This window comes from Sycon ciliatum, chromosome 7 (genome assembly GCF_964019385.1).
Source record: "Sycon ciliatum chromosome 7, ocSycCili1.1, whole genome shotgun sequence".
Taxonomy (NCBI): Eukaryota; Metazoa; Porifera; class Calcarea; order Leucosolenida; family Sycettidae; genus Sycon; species Sycon ciliatum.
The window spans coordinates 25135613-25159564 of NC_088649.1; the positions used below are offsets into that span (position 1 = coordinate 25135613).

The 23952-nt window shown below is 46.2% G+C and overlaps 1 long non-coding RNA gene across 1 annotated transcript in view; it reads left to right on the forward strand.

Moving 5' to 3' along the window:
• LOC135820956 (uncharacterized) overlaps positions 1-23952 on the forward strand; it is a 67978-nt gene that overhangs the window by 2728 nt on the left and 41298 nt on the right. The window contains exons 2-3 of the long non-coding RNA XR_010554224.1: positions 4050-4121; positions 19865-19936. This is a non-coding gene — a long non-coding RNA (uncharacterized LOC135820956). The remainder of the gene's footprint in view (positions 1-4049; positions 4122-19864; positions 19937-23952) is intronic.

Below are 23952 nucleotides of genomic sequence, written 5' to 3' on the forward strand. Positions count from 1 at the left end.
CATATAGCTGGCAGTACTTATTGAAGAAATGAAGAAAATCTATCTGGCCGCTTTTGGAAAACGCCCGTCGGAGTACAGATATTTGCGTTCGGAACCGAATGATTCTAGTCTATACATGTTGCCACTCACCGACTTACAATATTTAATACTCGCTCCATAGCAAACCTGTCGGGCAAACTCATTCAAATCGGTGAGTACGACGGAAAGCGCCCCCTCAAGCTCCAACACCAGGCACCGCTCCAGACGCCAGCACGCCAAACACTGTAGCGTGGTCACCTCCACCGAGTCTGACAAGAAATTTGAACCGACAACCCTTGTCACTCCAAACAACAATCATTAATTTACTGAAGAGGGAAACATCCCCGACACAAGTTGTTTCACAGAACACATATTTTCGGTTTTACAAATCTTTTTAAAGGACTGACCAGTTTCGCTGTCTAAGGCAGCTCATCGGAGTGAAGAGAAAATGTAAAAACACAACAGAATTTATGCAGGCGAGAGTGGCACTAAATTATACATAGATACAAGTAGGCCGCCAAAATGCTAGGGGCCCCAAGAGCATTGGGAGTTCCTAATTTGGAAGTGCTGCATTTCTGTTATGACATATGTGTAATAATGTGGGCTTGAATACCAATATGGATGAATGCTTATATGGAACATGCTTTGTGATTATGAACTAGTTGTATGTTGTACATGAAAAAGCATGCAAGCCCAGTTTGTACATTATATCTGTCTGGTAATGTGTACAGACTTATTTTTGGCAGTGTCAATATATAGTGTCAATATATTGACACTGCCAAAAATTTCAGGAAAAGGGCCATAAGTCGTAGATTTCACGAAAAAACTGCTGTTTGATACTGACTTTCTTCTCATCGCGGACCAGTTTAGTACCATCATGACTTTTCAACCCGTGGCTTCTTTTCTCTTCTTTTTTCACATCACCCCATGTGGATCCGTGGAATCGATTCTGCCCAGTTTGTACATTATATCTGTCTGGTAATGTGTACAGACTTATTTTTCAGGAAAAGGGCCGTAAGTCTTAGATTTCACGAAAAAACTGCTGTTTGATACTGACTTTCTTCTCATCGCTTTTCTTTCACATGTACTTGTACATGATGTAGTCACTTTCGCATGTAAAATATTCCATGTTTACTTTGACGCTAAGTGTTGCCTGAAAAATGGACAATGACTAGGCATTCCCGATCTCGACGGTGTTTGATGATGACGAGACAGAAGAAATGCTGTTCTCTGCTCGGTGCGATATTGCTCCGTTTATGATGTTCCTTGTTTGTTACTGGAGCACAGCAGTGCCAAGAGTAACAAATTTTGCTGAAGCAACTGTGCCTAGCTATTCTATGAACAATTTTTGCCAGCATTTTCTTCTCCCTCCTTTATTTTGCCTTTCCCCTATTTTGTTGCTGGAAGAGGTTTGATGGAGTTGTGTGCATGTGCATGTGGCGGACCATTTTAGTACCGTCATGACTTTTTCAACACGTGGCTTCTTTTCTTTTCTTTTTTCACGTCACCCCATGTGGATCCGTGGAATTGATTCCGAATCGATTCCAGGGCTCACGACATGGAAATCGAACGACTTCAATGCATGCGAATGGATTTATGAAACAATCCAAGTGTGAAATCGAAAGCACTCAGCCGGGCCATCCTCCACTTGCTCTAGCGTTTCTCGGCCGTAAGTCGCAGGATCTGCACTCTGGAACCTGCTGCCAGATGATGTTGGGACCATAGCAAGACAGAACAAGTTTAACATAAGTTGCCTACCATATTGTTGGTAAGATTAGCCCACCCCTAGCTCTCCTCAACCACACTGTCACCCCTGATACTCGCTTGTCAGATACTTTCGTAATTTTCTAATTAGTGTCTTCTTTTTTCTAAATGCGGCTTATCCATTCGCCTTTATAACATTGGGTCTAGTTCCCGCTTATTGTGTGAATTAGAATAAACCAAACAACCCAGCAACATAGCCGATCGACGGATTTGATTGAGTTGATCGACAATCAAGATCAGAATTAAAATCTGGACGATGAAGGCTGATCAGCAACACGATATTTGCGTACATTTACCCGAGTTGCCAGAGTTCGCAGCATGCAGCAAGGTGTGGGTTTTCCCCAGGTTCGGTGAGGAGCGAACGTACGTCTGCTTGTTGTAATTTTCTTGTCGAGCAACCATTTGTCTCAAAAAGGTCGACACTCTAATCAGTGAGCTCATCACGTTATCTGGTTGCAGGAATATAGATCAGGTGGGAAAAGAGACATTATGTCGATAGGAATCAACTTTATTCTCTTTGTCGAGCTATGTCGCTCCGGCAACAGATGCCATCCATGCGTGAAACACAAAATTACTGTTGGCATCCTAAAAAATGCACGAAACACACGACCAACTTACCAGATACACGAAATAGCCGTGGATGCATTTCCGTACCCAACAAGTCGATCTCTCCGGGGTGCACCTGAAAAGCAAGTGCTCGAACCTGTCATACCTGTCATACTGGCCAACCCTCCCGGTTTTCCTGGGAAAATCCCGGGAAATCAACACTACTCCCGGGGTCCTTGGGATTTGACGGAAAATCCCGGACAAGTCACAGTTTCGTCTGATACAGGATTTTCCTGAGATTTGGTTTGAATGTCCCGGTTTTTTCAAAAATATGTACGGTGCGCACTTGCACTTCGTACTGTAAACGGCACTTTCAAGACCTGACCACAAGATCTGCACTGACAGGCGCTATAGGTGGGCGCCGACGCGCCGACTGATCAAACAGCAGTGCAGGGTTGAACTGTGCCGTACGCAGATCTGCAGAGTTGAACTTTTTTTGGTGGGAAAAGCCCTTTTCACTTGTTTTTGTGCCATCAAGGGATTTTGCGAAAAATCCAGGGATTCTGCATGTATTGTCAAGGGATTGAGATTTTGGTGGTTGGTCAGTATGCTACGTGGTCGAAATTTCAAATGATATTCCTGGAAAACAGGTTGCAGCTAGATCCCAAATCATGAAGTGCAGGGCATCGTGCCTCTTCATGGTTTCACTCAAGCAGCATTCCATCATACATCAAAGTAGTAGCATAGCAAATATCATGTGGCTGATCTACCTGATCATCTAGATTTTGATTCTCATCTTGATTGTCGATCAAATCGATCAAATCCGTCGATCTGCTATGTCACGCGGTGGTCGGCACACGGCCAGTTTCAGGACGCAAAAATATCGTGCTTGGATCGCACAAATTGAGATTTGTTCAATATGTTTGCACTTCTGCAGAGCGTTGCTGCTAGTGAAATTCAAGTTGTTCAGGGAAGGAAATGGTTGTTGTTTGGAGTGACAAGGGCTGTCATTTCGAATTTCTTGTCAGACTTGGTAGAGGTGACCACGCTGCAGTGTTTGGCGTGCTGGTGTCTGGAGCAGTGCCTGGTGTTTGAGCTTGAGAAGGCTCTTTCCGTCGTCGGGTATGAAATTGGCAATGTTGAAATGTGGTGAAGTGAAAGTATTTGAATTTGTTTATTTCCAGAAAACCTGGAACACTTACGAGACATGTCCTGGGTGGTAGTGGAGTTAGTCCACTATCCTGCAGTGCATGGTTCAGAAAAATAGACGCCGTAAATGGCTCCCGCTATGGCCCTTGACATTTGGCTATTCTAGCGATGCAATTTAGTGATATTTGGAGATGATGGCCATTGCTTTCCTGGATGTAGCCATGGCTCTATGTGGTGGTGATGTGAAGACTGCTCAGGTGAGGTAATGTTGGCATGGTGGTGGTTTGTTTCTAGCTCCATTGCGTACGCTGTACCAGCGCTCGTTTTGGACCCAATATTCAGTTGTATTTTGGGCCCATTTTAGCCAAGGTGTTACGAGCGCTTTTGCATGATTGTTGAGGACCCCAAAGGAAACCTACTTGCAAATTTTGAGTGAAATCAGAGAGATGGCCCGCCCAGCGTTTCTGGTTTTCTCAGATAGTTATGCTTTCTTAAAAATGCTACAAGATGAAAACCTTAAATTTCCCTGTCACACAATTTCCAACATTCCTTCATACTCTTTCCTTGTTCAGGTATTTGCAAAATAATAATCTCCGCTATCTTCCCGGTGGACTGCCTCATGACACACCTGAATTACGTGCACTGTAAGTCTTGCCTGACGAACAAGAATACAGAAAAACAATGTCACGGTTCGCGTGACACTCGGCAAGAATACAGACATTACCAGTATTTCATGATTCAGCCGTTTGCTCTTCCTCTAAGGATCTCTGCAGACCTGGGATAGTGGGTAGGCTGGGGATGTTGTTTAGGATAGCCATCAGAAGTGGCCCTACTATTGTGACTATCGAGTATGCAAGATAAGTAACAAAGGATACTACTGTCGATGATGAGGAGTATGAGTGTGATTTGCTCAGTTTATGATGCAGTTTTATCATCAGCAGATCAAGACTTTGCAGTGTGTTGCAAATTCCTGTAGGAGGACGTATAGCTTCTTTCGGTCTCCAATATAAGCGCGGGGTAGAGGGGTGTTTAAAAAATATAAGCACGGCGCTTATAATAGAGAATATACGGTATTTCTGGCCCTGACACTCGCTTTTCCTGGATAGTGGTGGTTTTGCACCCCATGTACTGTCACTACTACTGTTGTTGCTTGCGCCTGCAATTACATGTCTGCACGCAAATAGTGTACATGTACATTCTGTTTGGTGCCTGTACCCGTGCCATATTTAGAGTGGCTGCGTATTGCGTTATTTCTATACCAGGTTTTTTGTGATGTTCAGTTTAGTCTTTTTTTCTCTCTCGTAATAGTGCATGGAGGTGTGATATATTATAAGTTCGCAGCGCTCCTCATTTATTAACACAGCCTAACCAGTGTGCCAACTTCATTCCTGACGATGGATATTTCATGACCGAAATGTTGAAATAAATTAATTTTCTGGTGAAAAGCAGTGATTGAGTGTGAGCCGGTGTTGCCCACAACCAATTTATTATTATTATTATTATTACACAAAGGCACACAATGAAAACCTTGGCAAATTAATTCCGTTCTGACTGAGTTTCATGGCTGAAGGCAGCGCTGGTATATCTAAGTTGAGAGAGGTGTGATAATACAATAGCGAGAGGAGTAATCGCGTGAATGTATACAGGGACAGGCTATTTCAGAGGCAGATGCAGTAGGGGCAGGTCTAGCACTAACAAGCACGCGCTTAATCTCGCTCACACACCACACCCACCCACACGCACACACACACACACACACACACATACCAACACGCACAAGTAACACCCACACACATACACGAACACACTAACACACACACATACACCCACCCATAACACCCTAACTTCCACACGGGCGCACGCACACACAGACACCCACCCACCCACAACACCCTAACTCGCACACGCACAAACACACGCACACACGCATATGCGCACACCTGCTCGTAGCTGTACTGATGAGGCATTTTATGGCCGAAACAGTTTGCTGTCTACAGCATTGGGTATACACACACCTATGGATATATGCACACACACACACATACAAACACACATGTCCACACGCACACACGCATACACACTGCGTTCGTATGACAAATCTAACCGCACACAAACTCCTGCAATCACGCGTCAAAAACTCGCAGCGGTCATAGCTGTCTATGTTATAGGGGTGGTCAGCAGATGTGCTTGGACAACTTAGTCGATGCGGCGTACTTTTCATGGCGGAAGTCCGAAGTGTGTTTGTTGTAGCGCTGCTTGAATGTGGTAGCTGTCATGCCGACGTAGGTCTTAACTTCGTTGGATGCTATTGCCGCCGTCAAACAACAATGCACGGAAGTCAACATCTGTCAGCCCGTACCAATTGTCGTGAGTTGTACAGTGATAATGTGTTCTCAATGTTGTCACGTGGTAGATGTGCGTTGCATCTGGCTGTGTTAGAGGCTTTGGGCGGGGAGCTTGACCCATCTCAGACTAGCGTGGGAAGCGAGGAAGACGTCCCGAAAACCGCCCAATGTGACACCGGAGCTCGCGGACACCGGAATAGTTACCAGAAGCAAAGTGAAGAGACAAAGTACTGGAGATTTGAATACGTCGGTACTGGAAGTGACAACAACGATCAGCAAGAGGAAACGAGGAAGACCGAGGAGTCAAACGAAAACGACCATGAATTCAAAGGACGTTGGAGGTATCAAGAGAACAACGTCAAAGGTGACAGAGCTAAATGATCGAACATTGTCCATCAAGCGTCATTTGTTGGGAAGTGCTGATTGTCGTGAGTTGTACGAGGTGAATAGCAATTTCTGGACATGAAAATAAAATAGAGGCCCACTGGCTGTGTGTTTTACATTTTTCATATCTTTTCGTATCTATTGTATGGCCTAATCCTTCATCTTTCCAAATATGTGACAATTGCTCATGCTGTGATCCCAGAGACTTTTTAGCAGGTTGTTTTCGACAGGCCAATTTTTTTGGCCTAAATTTCAGTGTATGGAATTCTGGACATGAAAGTAAAATAGCGTCAATAGGCATCCTATACTGCACCATTTTTGTTATTTTTTCTATTGGTGGACTGCAGTTGGCCTCTTCACACTTCCAACCAACAGGTCCAAGACAATACAGCGTCTGAAGTGGAGTGCACATGGGGAAGCCAACGATTCGTCCATTACTTCTTATTTTACTCAAAATTCAAAATTCTCGTGCGACATAGTACCACAAAACTCGTTGAAATGCCTCCCAAGAAAAGGTTATCAACAAGGCACCGACACGAGGAGAAACTACAACAGCCCAGCTGTCAACTGCAACAAGAAAAAACTTCATCAACCTGATTGACTTGACTCTACACGCGACGAAAAATTATTTTACTCGAAATGTCCAGAAATGTACAATGTCCAGAAATAGCAATTCACCTCGTATAGTGAAGATATCTTTTCGGTTATAACTCGTGGAAGGTCTAAGTTACATCTTGCTGTGTTCGAAGCTCTGTATATTTGTAAACTAGATCCAGACCTATGTGTCCAGAAGGAGAATGTGTTAGAGTCGCAGTTGTTTGGTGTCACACCGCGTGAAAGTGTGACAAGTGTTCATTGATGTGTTTCAACGTGTTTGTCTACAACTTGCAGCTTTTGTTTTCGAGTTTTTAACACTTTAACCATTTTATCGCCTATGTTGAAGTGTTGACTTTTTCTCTATTTTCTATTAAGTTATACTTATGTGTTTTTCCAAATTTCCAACATTCCCTGTACTATCCTGAAGAGAAGGGAACGAAAACGTTTGATGGAAAGGAAGTGTCTACCGAATTGTGTGGATTTGCGTCGTTGCATGCGAATACTGATTACGAAACTGTTTTTCCACCACCTCCAAACTACGGTTTGAATAATAATAATAATAATAATTAAAAACCCTTTATGTACGGAAAAATGTACAAAGACTGAATTTGATCTCGACTCAACTCGAATTCCATAATTCTCCGGGTCATAACTTTAGTCTCCTTTTGACGATTGTTTCAATCCTGGGCTTCCTGGAAAGCTCGTCGCAAGCGGAACACATTGAGCCCACGAATGCCACCATGAAGGTCAAATCGCCAGCGTTACAGCCCAGCGTATTAGCTGCAATGCCAATTTTCCGACAGAAGTCTTCTTGTATCAGCTGTTTCGCTCTCCATGCTCGTAACAACTAGCTGTTACTTCCAAAAATTTCACAAACTGCCACGAGTCCGTTTACCATTCTGAACGTGTTTCTTCGTCACTCCATGCCCAGAATGATGGGGAAATCCCTCATTCAAATCTGCGCAAGCGGCTATTGAGCGACAATAGGCGCGATTCGACTTTCGAGCTTGGTAACTCTGGAACCGCACATCGGAGCATGTCAGCGATTGTTTCAGTGGACAGCTGGGAGTTTTTAATTCGATCTACATATTGTGGTTATTGGAAATAACCCAGGAACGACTGAGTTACGGTTGATTGAAATTTTGAAAAGTTTCGATCCCAGGGGATCGAAAGTTGTACAGTCCGTACACAAAGGGTTAAAAAGCTTCCGTGGAGATAAAAATGTATTCAACGCAATAAATAGAGTAAGCTGCGCACTCAGTACAAACACCATTAGCAAAACTTGTTTTCATGTAAATAAAGAAGCTTGTTCCTAAACGTTTTCGTCGCCATCTCATCAGAGGATTGTTGATTTGCCAGATTTGCCAGTAATCCTCTGATGAGATGGCGACGAAAACGTTTAGGAACAAGCTTCTTTATTTACATGAAAACAAGTTTTGCTAATGTTGTTTGTACTGAGTGCGCAGCTTACTCTATTTATTGCGTTGAATAATAATAATTTGAAACTCGGATGTTGAGCCATAAATAAATGTAAAAGCGAAAAGGACATATGGATACGAGTTAAGAGTAACTCTCCATCACTGTAACATGATACTATATACAGTCAGAAAGTCGAATGTCGAATGTCTCAGTACTCTGTCAGTTTTGTGCTTAGTTATTGCACTTTCTGACTGTATATAGTATCATGTTACAGTGATGGAGAGTTACTCTTAACTCGTATCCATATGTCCTTTTCTCTTTTACAATAATAATAATAATAATAATAATTTGAAACTCGGATGTTGAGCCATAAATAAATGTAGAAGAGAAAAGGACATATGGATACGAGTTAAGAGTAACTCTCCATCACTGTAACATGATACTATTATACAGTCAGAAAGTGCAATAACTAGGCACAAAACTGACTTTATGACTGTATAATAGTATCATGTTACAGTGATGGAGAGTTACTCTTAACTCGTATCCATATGTCCTTTTCTCTTCTCTTCTACAATAATAATAATAATAATAATAATAATAATAGCATCAGTCGTTTCTCTTTTCAGGCAGTTCACTTCCCCGACTGATACTTTGAATTTGAAGTTCTCCCAATCCTTTCCAAAATTTAATCACTTTCTTTCACCTCTGGTAGTTTCCAGAAACTGACCGTGGTTGGTCCCCTGGGGGAGGGAAAAAGACCCAAGTGCCATCAGTATGTGTGGCACGTGTTGTGAGCTGCCTTTGGAGTGAAAATCTTGTCAGCGCCTTCTGGGTTCAGCCTGGTCCCATAGCTCAGTGGTTAGAGCATTGCTCATGACAAGCAGGGTCCCAGGTTCGAGTCCTGGTGGGTCTGGCGTTTTTTTCTCTTTTCAGGCAGTTCACTTCCCCGACTGATACTTTGAATTTGAAGTTCTCCCAATCCTTTCCAAAATTTAATCACTTTCTTTCACCTCTGGTAGTTTCCAGAAACTGACCGTGGTTGGTCCCCTGGGGGAGGGAAAAAGACCCAAGTGCCATCAGTATGTGTGGCACGTGTTGTGAGCTGCCTTTGGAGTGAAAATCTTGTCAGCGCCTTCTGGGTTCAGCCTGGTCCCATAGCTCAGTGGTTAGAGCATTGCTCATGACAAGCAGGGTCCCAGGTTCGAGTCCTGGTGGGTCTGGCGTTTTTTTCTCTTTTCAGGCAGTTCACTTCCCCGACTGATACTTTGAATTTGAAGTTCTCCCAATCCTTTCCAAAATAATAATAGCAATGAAAAATATCAATTGTGCACTCATAACCATGTATAAACAATTAAAATGAAACAATTCCAGAACGTTTTCGTGTGACCATCATCAGTGGAACATCGTCACATAGTAAAAATCACTAAAACAACCAGTTATATAGCTAGAGTAATATGAAAAGAAGCGTGAGAATGCAGCACAGCTAGCGGTTATGCATAACGCTAGCTGTGCTGATGATGGTCACACGAAAACGTTCTGGAATTGTTTTATTTTAATTGTTTATACATGGTTATGAGTGCACAATTGATATTTTTCATTGCTATTTTACGACTGTTGTCTCCTCGTCGGTTATTTAAATAATAATAATACTAATGAAGTTGGTTGCTCCAACGAGGAGCACACGCTTCTTGCCGAACTTGACACTTGACTGACTCACGACTGCCATCCGGAGCACACCAGGAGCACGTCGCACCTTCCGCTCGGCAAACCTGAAAGAAAGCACCACTCCCTGCTCAATACACAGTGTTTCGGGGAATTCACCCCAACTTCATGACATTACCGCCGAAGTCGCAACTTCTAAGTTCGTATTGTTGTCCCTCACGCGGACGTGCGACTAGTTGTTGGAGGTGACAGCGTTGTGAATAGCTATACTGGCGCTCAACGTCTGTTTAGCACAACTCCATGAGCGACTCTGACTCACGCTGCTACCTGGGGCTTCACGAGGTGTTTGTCGCGCTGGAAACAAAGTGTCTCTGTAAGTTTGTATCCCTGGTGATGGTTTGGCCTGGAGAGCAGTATATAAGTGGAGCTTTTCAGGCACAATCTTCCTCAGCCTACTCAAGCTCAACTGATGAGGGGTGAATTCCCCGAAACACTGTGTATTGAGCAGGGAGTGGTGCTTTCTTTCAGGTTTGCCGAGCGGAAGGTGCGACGTGCTCCTGGTGTGCTCCGGATGGCAGTCGTGAGTCAGTCAAGTGTCAAGTTCGGCAAGAAGCGTGTGCTCCTCGTTGGAGCAACCAACTTCATGACATTACCGCCGAAGTCGCAACTTCTAAGTTCGAATAATAATAATAATAATAATAATATGAAACTCGGATGTTGAGCCATAAATAAATGTAGAAGAGAAAAGGACATATGGATACGCAACGTCATGACGTCGAATGTTTCAGTACTCTGTCAGTTTTGTGCCTAGTATCATGTTACAGTGATGGAGAGTTACTCTTAACTCGTATCCATATGTCCTTTTCTCTTCTACAATAATAATAATGACAATATTGAGAACACATTATCACTGTACAACTCACGTCAATTGGTACGGGCTGACAGATGTTGCTTGATTGACGAAGTGCGATTCTTAGCTCCGTTGAGTGTTGCCTCCTCCAATATTCCGTCATCTCACCTCTTCGTGGCATCACCACTATCCGTCTCTTCGCGTTTCCGCAGCCTTCCACATTTCTTGACACTAGCCGTTGGGTGCGCGATGCCCAGTGTCCTTTCAGTTTTGTCTCCTCCATTGCGGATTTCTATTGAGCTTCTTACTCCAACTTGTCCGGTGTCCGGTATTGAAGTTCGTTTTCGCGGTCTACCACGTTATCGAATACTGACTGTTGTTGTCACTTCCGTTGTCATTGTATGTGTCCTCACCAGTCCGTATTTTTATTTGGCTTCGCGTCACCCTTCCCTGTCCTACACACGCAGAGGAGGACGGGCATGCAGTCACATCATCACGGGAAGAGGAAGATCCACTGATGGACAGGACAGCACGTTATGGAGGACGACCACGGCGAGGACGACAATCGCGCACATCAAGCGGAACACAACTTAACGGCACATGTTGATGGTGTGCTGCTTTGCTGCTTCGAATTGTAGTTAGACCGCTTTATTCCGTGATATTTGTACATCCAAGAAGGATAAGCTGCCGTTTTGTTCTGCTTCCGGCGTGAATCTCAACGCCGGGGTGGAGGCTATTCAGAGTCAATAGAAAAGTTCCACAGACATCCTCATCCTCATCGTGACAGTACACATCGTCTACAAAACGACAGTACATAGAGGGCCACAATGGTGGACTAATGGACGCTTCACAGAATCCTTCAAATATATTAGCCAATACAGGACCAAGCGGCGAGCCCATGGCAACACCATCTATTTGTTTACACATAGTGTTGCCAAATGAAAACTCAACGCCCGACTACCATAACAAGTAGTTTCACTCGACATACGTTCCGCCGTACTGTTTGTGACGGCTCACCAGGAGAAGAAAACACGGAAATCGAGTTATGTTTTTATCTCTGATATTGCAGACCCACCCAAGTTGCGTGGTATGTTGCTTTGCATAGCTACGGGAATAATTGTAGTTGTCATGTTATTGTCATGTAGTTGTCATGTTATTAACTGGTCTCGTCATCGTGCTGTAACAGTCGGCATTCTTTGTTGCCGTGGGACCAAGCTAGTGCTCATTTCCACTGCCCCCACCTTCCACTCTTTGGTTCTACCCAACCTTGAACCTTCCAAGTTGGAAGGCTGTTGGTTTGCGTCCTGGAAATGTGTTATAGCTAAGTCTTAGGTCGCTGAAGGTCTCAGTAGCCTGTCAGTTTTGTGCCCTATCATTGCACGTACTGACCGCTTTATATCGCTTATTATCTTTCTACATTCGTGGATAGCTGCTTCATAATTTGTTTATACTTTCTGCGGTAATAGCTCTGTCGAATCCCCGCGCTCAGAAAACCGGACCCAGAAATCACTACGAGCGGCGACCGAACAGACGTGTGGCCTCATGTCGAGCCCAACACAACCCAGGGGCCAACCAATATTAAATTTTGTTTGTTTCTTTAATTTGAATTCGTTTAGAGCACAGGCAATTCTGCCTTCTCACCAGGGGAAAAAACCTCCGGTTCCTGCTAAGAACGAATATAGCTGCATGGTCCAAGTTGAACCCCACACAATCAACAGATAAGGATTGTTAGCTTCACGTTGTGAGTAGTATTCAAATCCGAGCTCAAAGTAAAACCAAGACTTAAGCGGGATTCACAGAAGCTTTTTTGCGATGCGACACGCAAAAGTTGAGCCAAGCTCTACTTCTGCGATGGCCTGCGATGGCCCAGTTGCGGCAGTTGCATGGGTGTGACATGGCTGCGATTTGGGGTTTTCCCGGTTTCGCGCCTGTCGCATCGCGTGTCGCATCGCAAAAAAGCTTCTGTGAATCCCGCTTAAGAGCTGAGACCCGAGCATCGACTGCTCCGACTGAACTGAAGTGAAAGAGAGAATGTATGTATGTATGTAAGTGTGTATTCTTTATTTTACTTCGCAAAGTCAAATGGGATCGTTGCCCAATAGCGAAGGGGGGGGGGGGGGTGATAATACATATTGATTATCTGATAATACATATTGATTATCTGAAAATACATATTGATTATCTGAAAATTAGTGGTGAAACGAATGGCAAAACCTACTAGTCGAATATTCTTCAGCTTAACGAACGAATGAACGAATGTTCTTTTGGTAACACAGATGACATCACATGCCCTCCTCTCAGTCATTTGATGGATATTGTCAATACTAATATATTATTAGGTATGACAAACGGTAGTGCCACGTAAGATATACTGCCACATAAGGCTACTTCGAAGTTCATAAATGTTATGTGCAACATTGGCAGTCCAGTATGGACATACATGTGCATGCATGCAGTACAAAGTCACAGGCAGGCTGTACCTACTGCACTGTACCGTGTTCGGCATCCATGTATGTACAGGCACTGCATTCGAAGTGACGTAACGAATACTCGAATGTGACTTAACGAATATTCGAATGTGGCAAACCGAACGAATGTTCGAATATTCGAATATTCGTTTCACCACTACTGAAAATACATATTGATTATCTGAAAATACATATTGATTATCTGAAAATACATATTGATTATCTGAAAATACATATTGATTATCTGAAAATACATATTGATTATCTGAAAATACATATTGATTATCTGAAAATACATATTGATTATCTGAAAATACATATTGATTATCTGTCTTAATCAAATGTGTCAGTGCTCAGTAGGGCAAGATAAAAGAGCAGAAGAACATCAGCTGCTGAGAGCTTCTTTTATAGTGAAATTTAGAGATTATGGCGTGATCATTGCTTTGAAGGGTACGAGGTATTTCCAGGAAATAGTAGAACACGTGAAACAGGAATATGCGCAGCTAGCCAGTATGCAGAAAAACAGAATGCACGTAAGGTAATCATTCGAGAAGAAGGAGAAAAAAAGACATGGAGAGAAGAAGGACCAAATTGGGACGTGGGGAGCCCGCTCAGGCGCTCACCGTCAGAGTACAATGTGCATACATGAGGGTCACGTTGGGGAGCCCGCTCACCCAACGCGCCATTGCTCAGCGGCTTCTTATAGGTAGGTTCTGCGGTGTTCTTCGCTCTGCTTGCATGATACCTTTGACCTGGCATGGTTTAGCTCTTGCAGACTTGCACCCGTCTTGGCTCTTCATTAGTTGCACTTAGCTCTTTGTTATAAATCCCTTTATTGACGCACTGTACGAGTTTCGATCAAAATAATATATGATCGAAAGTCTGCAGGCGGTAAAATCTTCGTAACTCCATTGTTTCTTGAGCAGATTCCACAATCGAAGGGTCTACGTGGTAGCGGAAACTCCAAGCTGTCCAATGCAACAGTCGCCGGAGAGTTATGATGTCGGACGCCAGGGATATCGCACGCCGTATTCTTACCTCGGCAAATTAAAAATTTTGATCGATCATTTCGCCATTTTGGGGGAAAATCCCTTTTCGTGTGCTCTTTGAGCGACTGAGCACATCATAATGACGTAGCCGGCTGAAGTTTGAATCGTCTCAAACAGATTTGAGCGTTCTTCGATGAAGGAGAGTGGAACGGCGTTGATGGGACGAATTTGCTTGCATATCAGGCTGGGAGATGACTTTGCTGTGTTACCGCGCCTGATTTGCGGCGGCTGGATAATGGAGCTTGGATAATGGAGCTGGGGCATTCACTCCAGAAGTTTTAATGCGCCGTTAGTGGCAGAGCAGAGTGGACATGAAGAGTCGGTGAAGAAAGAAGGAGAGATGACAAGACGAGTCGGTGAAGAAGGAAAGAGGAAAGCAAGACACTCTGCAACATCTTTGTTTGATCAAACTGAGCTGAGCTGCTGATACGAAGCGTCGACCAAGCCTCCCTGACTGGAGTGAATGCCCAAGCTGGCCTCTCGTTTGTCAGTGGTTGCTACTAGACCTGTTAGTATCACACTCACGACTAAAAGTTTCCTGGTGTGCATCGACATCGACATCAGTGGGGCCTCCCGCTGTCGATCCTGTTGACCGGCGGACAGGTCGGTGTGAATCCTAAACAGCAACCGAGCCTGTCGCGTTCGGGGATCACGGCGGTGAGTCTCGCCTCGCCTGCATACATGGACATTGCCACATCATAATAATAAACAACATACATGTACTTTCCATTGGCATCAGTATTCCGCGTAAGATTTTCGTCGCCTGTGTGGTGTGTTTCTCCACCAATGAGCGCGTACTATGATTATTTATCGCTGTTCTCACACTTTACCATTTTAGCAGCTTGCATATGCCATTGATATAATAATGTGGAAAGCGCGCACTTGCGCCATTTCTGGTGTATAAGAATGATCATTCCTCCATTATCATCATTATCATCCTCTACTGATGAGCTCCGACAGGGAGCGAAACAGCTGTCTAGAGGCGTGGAGCAATATTATCTCTCAACGGAAGTGTCCTTGCTTGTGTCTGTATGGTTCGGCTGAAGAGCGCGTGGTTGTGATGAGTTGGGAATGCAATGAATTGAAAATATGGCCGAAAGCTCTGTCGCAATATTTAGTTCTGAAGTTTTAATGCGCCGTTAGTGGCAGAGCAGAGTGGACACGAAGAGTCGGTGAAGAAAAAAGGAGAGATGACAAGACGAGTCGATGAAGAAGGAAGAAGAAAAGCAAAACACATCTGCAACATCTTTGTTTGATCAAACTGAGCTGAGCTGCTGATACGAAGCGTCGAACAAGCATCCCTGACTGGAATGAATGCCCCAGCTGGCCTCTCGTTTGTCAGTGCTTGCTACTAGACCTGTTAGTATCACACTCACTACCACAAGTTTCCTGGTGTGCATCAACATCGACATCAGCGGGGCCTCCCGCTGTCGATCCTGTTGACGGGTGGACAGGTCGGTGTGAATCCTGAACGGCAACCGAGCCTGTCGCTTTCAATAACATTGTTGCATGCCTTTTGCTATACAAACGTCAAGGTGATACAAAGGCACAAAGTTGCATAGATCAACTGATTTGCCGAGTTGGAAAACCAGCTTTAGAGTTACACAAACAGGCGATGGCGCCTCCTTTTATACATGTGAGCGACATACACGGCATGGCAAGGTTATTGATAATAGTAATGGGAAGTAATGGGGAGGGGAAGAGAAAAAATTCACAAGTGAAAGAAGTCACAAGGGAAGAGAATAAATATATTAAAGTCGGATGTTGAACCAACGATAACTGTAGAAATGAAAAGGACATTTGAATTCGAGTTAAGAATAACTCTCCATCACTCTAACTAGATACTACATACTAGTGTTAAAACAATCTCAACGGGTACTCGTTAGCTCGCTCGCCAGAAACTCGGCTCGTTTGTGCGGCCAGCTCGTTTGCACTAACAAACACGGTACACCGTACTCCGTACACATGGCAGTACATGTCGACCGGGGAGTCGTAAAATATGTTACGATTCCCTGGTCGATAGAGAGTCCAGCATTTATCAATATGGCGGCGTACCGTAGCAACCCGCATTGCAACAGCTCGCGTTCGCACAGCGTACCGACGCGCGCAGTCTTTCTGCTCATTTTTCAAATTTATCGAAGAAAGTTTTTTGTTTTTGGGGCGATGGATTCGTGCCTTGGAGAGGTCGTATGAGGCCATGCTGGAGGAGAATAAGTCTACCAAGACCTGGAAGCCTCCCTTCGGCGAAGTACTGAAGTTAGTATGTCATGGAGGCAATACAGGAATTGTTTTCAAGACGATGCAGTGCAATAAATTCTAGTAATGTAGTGCATCATGGAATTTGGTGTGTTTGAAACTTCGGAACAAGAAGGGGGCACGTTTGCTTGAATCACTACCATCATGAAGTGAACAGATGGAACCCCACTGCTCTTATTCTAGAACATGTTCTCCCCTGAGGACAGCTTACAGCCATATTTCCGCGCATAAGAAAAGAGCACAAATAAATCGTTAGACTGATTGCAATTCATCTTGGAGAAGGAGAAGGATAAAATTCGATCGTCTGCTACTCTCTCAACGCAAAGTTGATGACATAGCAGCTACATGTACGTCTCTTCATGCGTGTGCTCTTCACCTTTGGGGGCAGTGTGAGGATTTAAGGATTCCTGGAAATCAGATTCTGTATACTATTGGACAGCAGTTTCTGCATTGCACATGCTCCACAGTGCTCATCGGCGAGGATGTTGAATTTGCGTGTAACCCTTCACCGCCCTGCTCTCCATACTATTCCAGAGCAGCACTAACTGAACATTAAAGTGTTTCATTTCCAGTAGAATGTGCTCCGCCAATAAGTGCGGTATTGGAGGTGGTGATATTTATTGCCACAGTTGCACTGCTGATATTCGTCATGAAAGAAGCAATGGATGTTGGTCAAGTCAACCAGTGGGCTTGCAGTGATTTTTTTTCTTTTTTTTACTATATTCACATAACCAGCTCGAAAAGAATAAGGAAAGACAATGGTACGGAGACTAGGACAAACTGACAAGTAATGAGCAGGCGCTGTGCCGAGACGCAGCAATGATGGTGGGGCATTGATGACTCTGCCGACTCGAGGTCTCGGCGTCACGGCCAAAAACACGCACCAAAACAAGGAAAAAAGAAGAAGATAGAGCTGTACAAGTCAGAAAGATGCGAAAAACCCGCAAAACCCAAGGCTTAACACGAGTGAGTGTGGGGAGAAACTATCATAGCATCATACTATTCATAGGGAATCGACTGCCCAGAGCCAGTTTGTGCTGCAAAGATGGCGATAAACGTTCGTTTTGAATGATTGCATTCTCTTGCTGTGGGAAGGCTGGGACAGGAGAGCTGCATGGAGGGAGTTCCAGTCACTGATGCTGCAGTGTGGGAAGGAGCGCTTCAGTGTCAGCGGGGCAGATGCAGGCAGCTGGTGTTGGAGCTGGTGGTCATGGCCACTGACACTACCGTGCTCGCTGCGGGTTCTGGGGTTGGCAGAGGTGATATGGCGAGGTGGCAACACAGAGAGCAGCTGCGGTGGACCAGGCAAGTAGTGCAGCTTGTACAGGCAGGCAAGCGAGGCAACAGTACGGCGGATGGCCAAGCTGGGTAGGTGTGCCCCAGGGCCGATAGCATGGAGTGCGCGGCGCTGAACATTGTTCAGACGCTGGAGGTGACTCTGCGCAGATCCCATCCATACAAGAGGCGCATACTTCATGACTAATCGTACGAACGCCTTATACAATGTCGTCCGGCCGGCGGGGGTGAGGATGTGGGCGGCTCTGTTTAGGACCCCAAGCTGTTCGCGTGCACGGGTGGCTACGGAGCGTAGGTGATCGCCAAAGGTCAACTTGGCGTCCACCTTCACACCAAGGAGGGTGATGCTGGTTGTCTCGGGCACCAGTGTTCCACCAAACAGGAGTGAGGGGAGATCTAAGCCGGCGCCTCTGAGGGTGGCTGTCATGGCCTGGGATTTAGTTGGTTCAAAAGTCACTTTCCACGTACGGCCCCACTCGTGCAGTCGGTCAACAGACACCTGCAGTGACTGCGCTGCGACTTCCGGAGTCTGCTGGGAGGTGACTAAGCTGTATAAGGTTGTGTCATCAGCATAGGCCTCCAAGCTGGCGCCGTCAGCGAGAACGTCTGGCGCGTCGTTGACGTACGCCAGGAAAAGCGTTGGACCAAGAATGCTTCCCTGGGGGTCTTCAGCGGAGGTCGTATACGAAGCTGACGTACGCCCTCCAACAAGGCACTGTAATGAACGGGTGTCCAGGTACGAGGCAAGCCATCTCTGGAGCGGACCATCGATGCCTAGGCTGCGCACCTTGTGGAGGAGGCCGACATGAGAGACACGGTCAAACGCACCTGCGATGTCAACAGCCAGGATACGAGCCGCCCCTCCGCAGCCCACAGCACTTGCCCAGGCAGTTTGGAGAGCTTGCAAAGCGTCTGATGTGCCGAAGCCTCTGCGAAATCCAAACGTGCGACGTGAGCAGATGGTGGTCCTCAAAATATTAATTAAAAAGGGGAGTGGAATTTGGCATAAGCAGTTGCATGGCTACATGTATGGCTCTAAAAATCTAATGAAATACCTAAAAGGTGTGGAGAACAACGTCTCTTAACCAGCTCCCCCTTCGCGAAGAAGTTTCAATAACTCAATAAGCGTGACATTTAGTGCGACAACAAGAGATAATCACTGGACATAACTAAAGAGGTTTTCACAACCTACCTAACAGCCTAAGTGTGAATTTAATTTGCTTATGCTTGCTAGCAAAGGTTGATTTTCTTTGTGTGGATGTATACGGCTTCAAAACAATCTAGCACTGCGTACACATGACACAATCGAACAAAATCATCTGAATACACAGCACAACAATCAGGATGCTCAAACAAATGACGATGGACGACTCATACATCAGAATAATCAGCATGTGCGGTGGCCACAACCGATACCAAATGGCTAGTCGTGTGGACCCTAGCCATTGCCGCTGTCAGTGCTTTAGACGCTGCCATCGCCGTCGGTGCCGATCTTTGCTGTTGCTTGGCGTTGACGTCAGTGCTTTAGACAGCCATCACCATCGTTGCCAAATGTTGTCAACACCTGGACGCACGCATCCGACAACAGGAGACGTCCAGCAAAGAATCATCCTGGTACAAGATGATCTAACGCAGCGGCATCAACACAAAGCAACGTCACCTCACAATTAACTAGACCACCGGAAAAAAACCACCGGACAAGACACTTACTGGCATGGCAGTGACAGGAACCGCATCAACTAGAAGAATGACAAGATCAGAAACGACGGCAATGGCAGCAGGAGCAGTCTGAAGAACAAATTGCCTGACTCCACCAAGACTCGAACCAGGGACACTCGCTTGTAGCCAGCAATGCTGTAACCACTGAGCTATGGTGTAGTGGTCATCCCAGCAGAAACCGTTCAACATTTTCTCCAGACTTCGTAACTCACACTTTGTGTGAATCTATACAGGTGGGTGGGACGCAGCCCTCACTGTAATCCACACACTCCACCTACAAACTAGCACGCAATATTCTTTCAGGATCATACATCCTATCCAAATTCTACTTTGTTCTCCCAGAGGTTTGGGCGAAAATCAACTTGTTCACCTACCTGCCGGGCTGTTCAAAGCCACAACCAAATTAAACGAACTGTAAGTCACATTGTGAATGTACCGTAAAAAGGCCTTTTTGTCCAAGTTCTTTTGAGATGTGGCAAATGGGATTTCGGGATATTGCATCTCGTTGAATGATCTCATGTACCCTTTATGACCCGAATCTGACGCCGCTCGTGGAAGACTTTTCCAGGTAGAACTCCGTGTTGGAAGCAAAGAGCTGAGATAGTGTCTTTACAAGTTCCATTGCGCATTCCTTCAAGAAAGAAACTAGCTCGTGCGATTTCTTTTCCACTTAGCCACCCATTTAACCTCTCCTTTACCACAGGCAAGTTCTCTACCAACTGGAAACTGGCTAAATTTTTGCCTATTTACAAGTGCAAAGGCAGCAAATCCCAAGCGAGTAACTATCGCCCAATTTCCCTCCTGTCCTGTATTTCCAAATTTTGCGAATGGCAATTCTTCAATCAATTATACAATCCTATTTCTCCTGCTCTGGATCCGGCGCAATCTGGGTTTCATTGCCGACTATCGTCATATGGGGCGGAAAGTTGCCATATGCTTTTTCGACCCTGACAAAGCTTTCGACACCGTGTGGCAGCTGACTACCTATCCAACAGAACGCAAGTTGTCTTTGTAGGCGGACTTCTCTCAGATGCCTCACCTGTTCTGTCCGGAGTGCCGCATAAAGCAAATAGCTTGGACAGTGGCTCTGCGAGCTCGTGGGCACATTCCTTAAGGACGCGAGCAGAAATACCGTCAGGCCCTGTAGCCTTGGAGACGTCGAGCTTTGTCAGAAGGCGGCGCACAGCCTCTGGGCGGAAGTGGATGGTGCGAAGAGGTGGAGCATCTGAGGGAGCAGGGTCCGGTAGGTCAGCCTCCACAAGGTCCGGACCGGCAACGCTGCATTTCTTCGAGAAGAAGCGAGCGAATGCCTCTGCTTTCTCTGAGCTCGTTGCCCACTTGCGGCCGTCAGAGTCGACAATTAGGGGAATTTCGGGCTGTGTGCGGTTGCCTGCGGCGCTCTTCAACTTCGTCCACCACTGTTTGTCTCTGAGGGACCCAGTTGTAAGGCTGCGACGGAGACTTGCCTCCTTTGCACGTCGTGATCGGAACTGGGTGGCGATCGCTACAGTCACGGAATTGCTGAACGCCTGCTAAAGTGCTGGGTCATAAGGGTGTTTTCTTCAATCGAGCCAGCGCTGAATCGCCCGTTCACGCTTATTTTGGAGTCGACGAGATGTCTGCCCTGACGTTTCCTGTGACCGGCGCTGACTCTGCCGATCACGGGCGTTCTGGCCTCGACGGGATCTCTCTTCCGACGTTTCCTGTGACCGGCGCTGATTCGCCTGTTCACGCTTATTTTGGAGTCGACGAGATTTCTGCCCTGACGTTTCCTGTGACCGGCGCTGACTCTGCCGATCACGGGCGTTCTGGCCTCGACGGGATCTCTCTTCCGACGTTTCCTGTGACCGGCGCTGAATCGCCCGTTCACGCTTATTTTGGAGTCGACGAGATGTCTGCCCTGACGTTTCCTGTTACCGGCGCTGACTCTGCCGATCACGGGCGTTCTGGACTCGACGGGATCTCTCTTCCGACGTTTCCTGTGATCGGCGCTGAATCGCCCGTTCACGCTTATTTTGGAGTCGATTCTGCGTCTGCCCTGACGTTTCCAGGGACCGGGGCTGACTCTGCCGATCACGAGCGTTCTGGCCTCGACGGGATCTCTCTTCCGACGTTTTCTGTGACCGGCGCTGAATCGCCCGTTCACGTTTATTTTGGAGACGACTGGATCTCTCTTCCAAAGGATCTCTCTTCCAAAGTATGTTTTTGCTGACGCATCCTATCACCTATTCCGCAACTAGCGTCCATTCCAATTTTATTTCCACCTCGTCTCCCTATTAATTTTCTTTCCAAATCTCTCTCTACATCAGGGAGTCGTATACATAATACGACGAATACTGTGGCCAGCTGTTTGTGGCCAGCTGTTATGTACAATCCTGTAGAACCTTTATAGTCACATATAACGGGACAGATACGGTAGCTCCAGGCAGGACACAAACAAACAAACACCAAATCACAGATACGGGACAGATACGGGACAGTTACGGTAGCTCCAGGTGTGACACAAACACCAAATTAAAGCTGTGTGGACCCTGGCTAGCGCCAGACGTTACTGAAGTAACGTCTTCTGCATAGCTACGGGAATTAAAGCTGCGTGGACCCTGGCTAGCGCCAGACGTTACTGAAGTAACGTCTTCTGCATAGCTACGGGAATAAAGCACTTCCTTATGTCAGTACATGACACAACATGGTGTCAGAAGTTAGTCAACCAGGTCTTCTACACTTCGAGTAGAAATGGCCAAGTTCGCGCCGCCTGCCGACTTTGATTCCTCCATTCCAGATGCCTGGCCGGCTTGGAAACGACGGTTTGCGAGATATCGCCTCGCCTCAGAGCCCAACGCGATAGACGAGAAAGTGCAAATCTCTACGTTGCTCTACTCGCTGAGCCCTGAGGCCGAAACTGTCTTCGATCAACTGGTATTTGACTCCGTTGGAGACGAGGACAAGTATGACAAGGTCATGACGAAGCTGGACGCTTACTTTACGCCAGCATTGAATGTTTTTCACCAGAGGACCATTTTCGAACAGTGCGTCCATCTTCCAGGAGAGTCCGTGGAAGAATTAGTTCGGAAACTTCAGGCAGCAGCGAAGTTCTGTGACTTTGGTGACCAGAAGGACAACAGATATCGAGATTGCCTCGTGGCTCACATTCTGGATCGTCAAGTCGCGAAGGACCTGCAGCTGATTGAGCCCGCAAAACTCACCCTCACGGACGCAGTTCTCAGGGCCAGGCAGGCCGAGAACATTTCCGGAGACGTTGCAGCGCAAGCCGCCAGGCCGCAGGTCAATGCTGCATCCCGCTTTGGAGGAAAGCAGCAAGATGCAAGGAGTCGCCGCCAGCGCAGCCTGCACCAACGCCATCCACGCAGAGGAAGAGCGGCACTGCAGCTTCAACATGTGGGTGGTGTGGCCACGCTGGTTCGCACAAGAGCAACCGTTCTGCGTATCCTGCGTTCCGTCGCAAGTGTGATTCATGCGGCAAGCAGGGCGACTTCGCCGGCGTCTGTCTTTCCACTCCAGCAACCACGCGTGGTGCCAGAGCTGTCGAAAATGAATCGCTCGCGTCCCCGTCGCCATTCATGGGTGGTGTTGCAGAGCTGTCATCCAACGCCAGTCCTTCCCAGTCCACCGACGCCTGGTCAGTAAGTCTGCCTGTCTGCCTGCTTGCTCGACAAATTTGATATTCAAGATCGACACAGGTGCAGACGTATCATGTATCACGCACTCCACGTATCAGAATCTCGTACTTGGTCTGGCTCATCGCAATTGTCGCTTATCTATCGCCACTAAGAACAGGAGTTTTTTTACCGCTCTGTGAAATTTCCAACAGGCATAGTGAGGAAGCATGATACATGAATACTCTCCGCTACAAGAAAAAAAATTCAGCAATGGAATCAGGTGAAGCAAGTCGAAGAAAGGAAGCAAAGTAAGCAAAATGAAGAAGAAGCGCGTTCTTGCACTCACACTAGTAATACAGGTCCAGAGTACATTCAACTCCGCATCTCTGGAGCCGCGCGGCTACATGAGCTGACATTTGCAGGTGTCTAGCTGCTGGCATAGACTGGAACATGGTAGAGTATCTCTCGCGTTGTCATAATTATGGCAGCAATGGGAAAGAAACAGTTGTGGCTGTCACTTCGGTGCTTGAAGGAACCGTGGGCAGTGTGACCTGTGTGTCACCACAGTGTGTTTCAACAAAGCCTTCGAATGAGGCATACAGGCCTCTCCAGACAGCTGTCATACGCTTCGCTGGATACCCTGGCCTCAACTCTTGTAATGCGGCTGCTAGGTCCACTAAGAGAAGGAACAACCAACACGTCGGCCGGGCGCATCCATCAAAAACACTTTTCTTCTTCAGCATGGGGCTCATACTCCTCTGCAGTGCACGCGTGCCTGTCACGCTTTCCAGGCCAGGATGTCAGTTGCCCCTG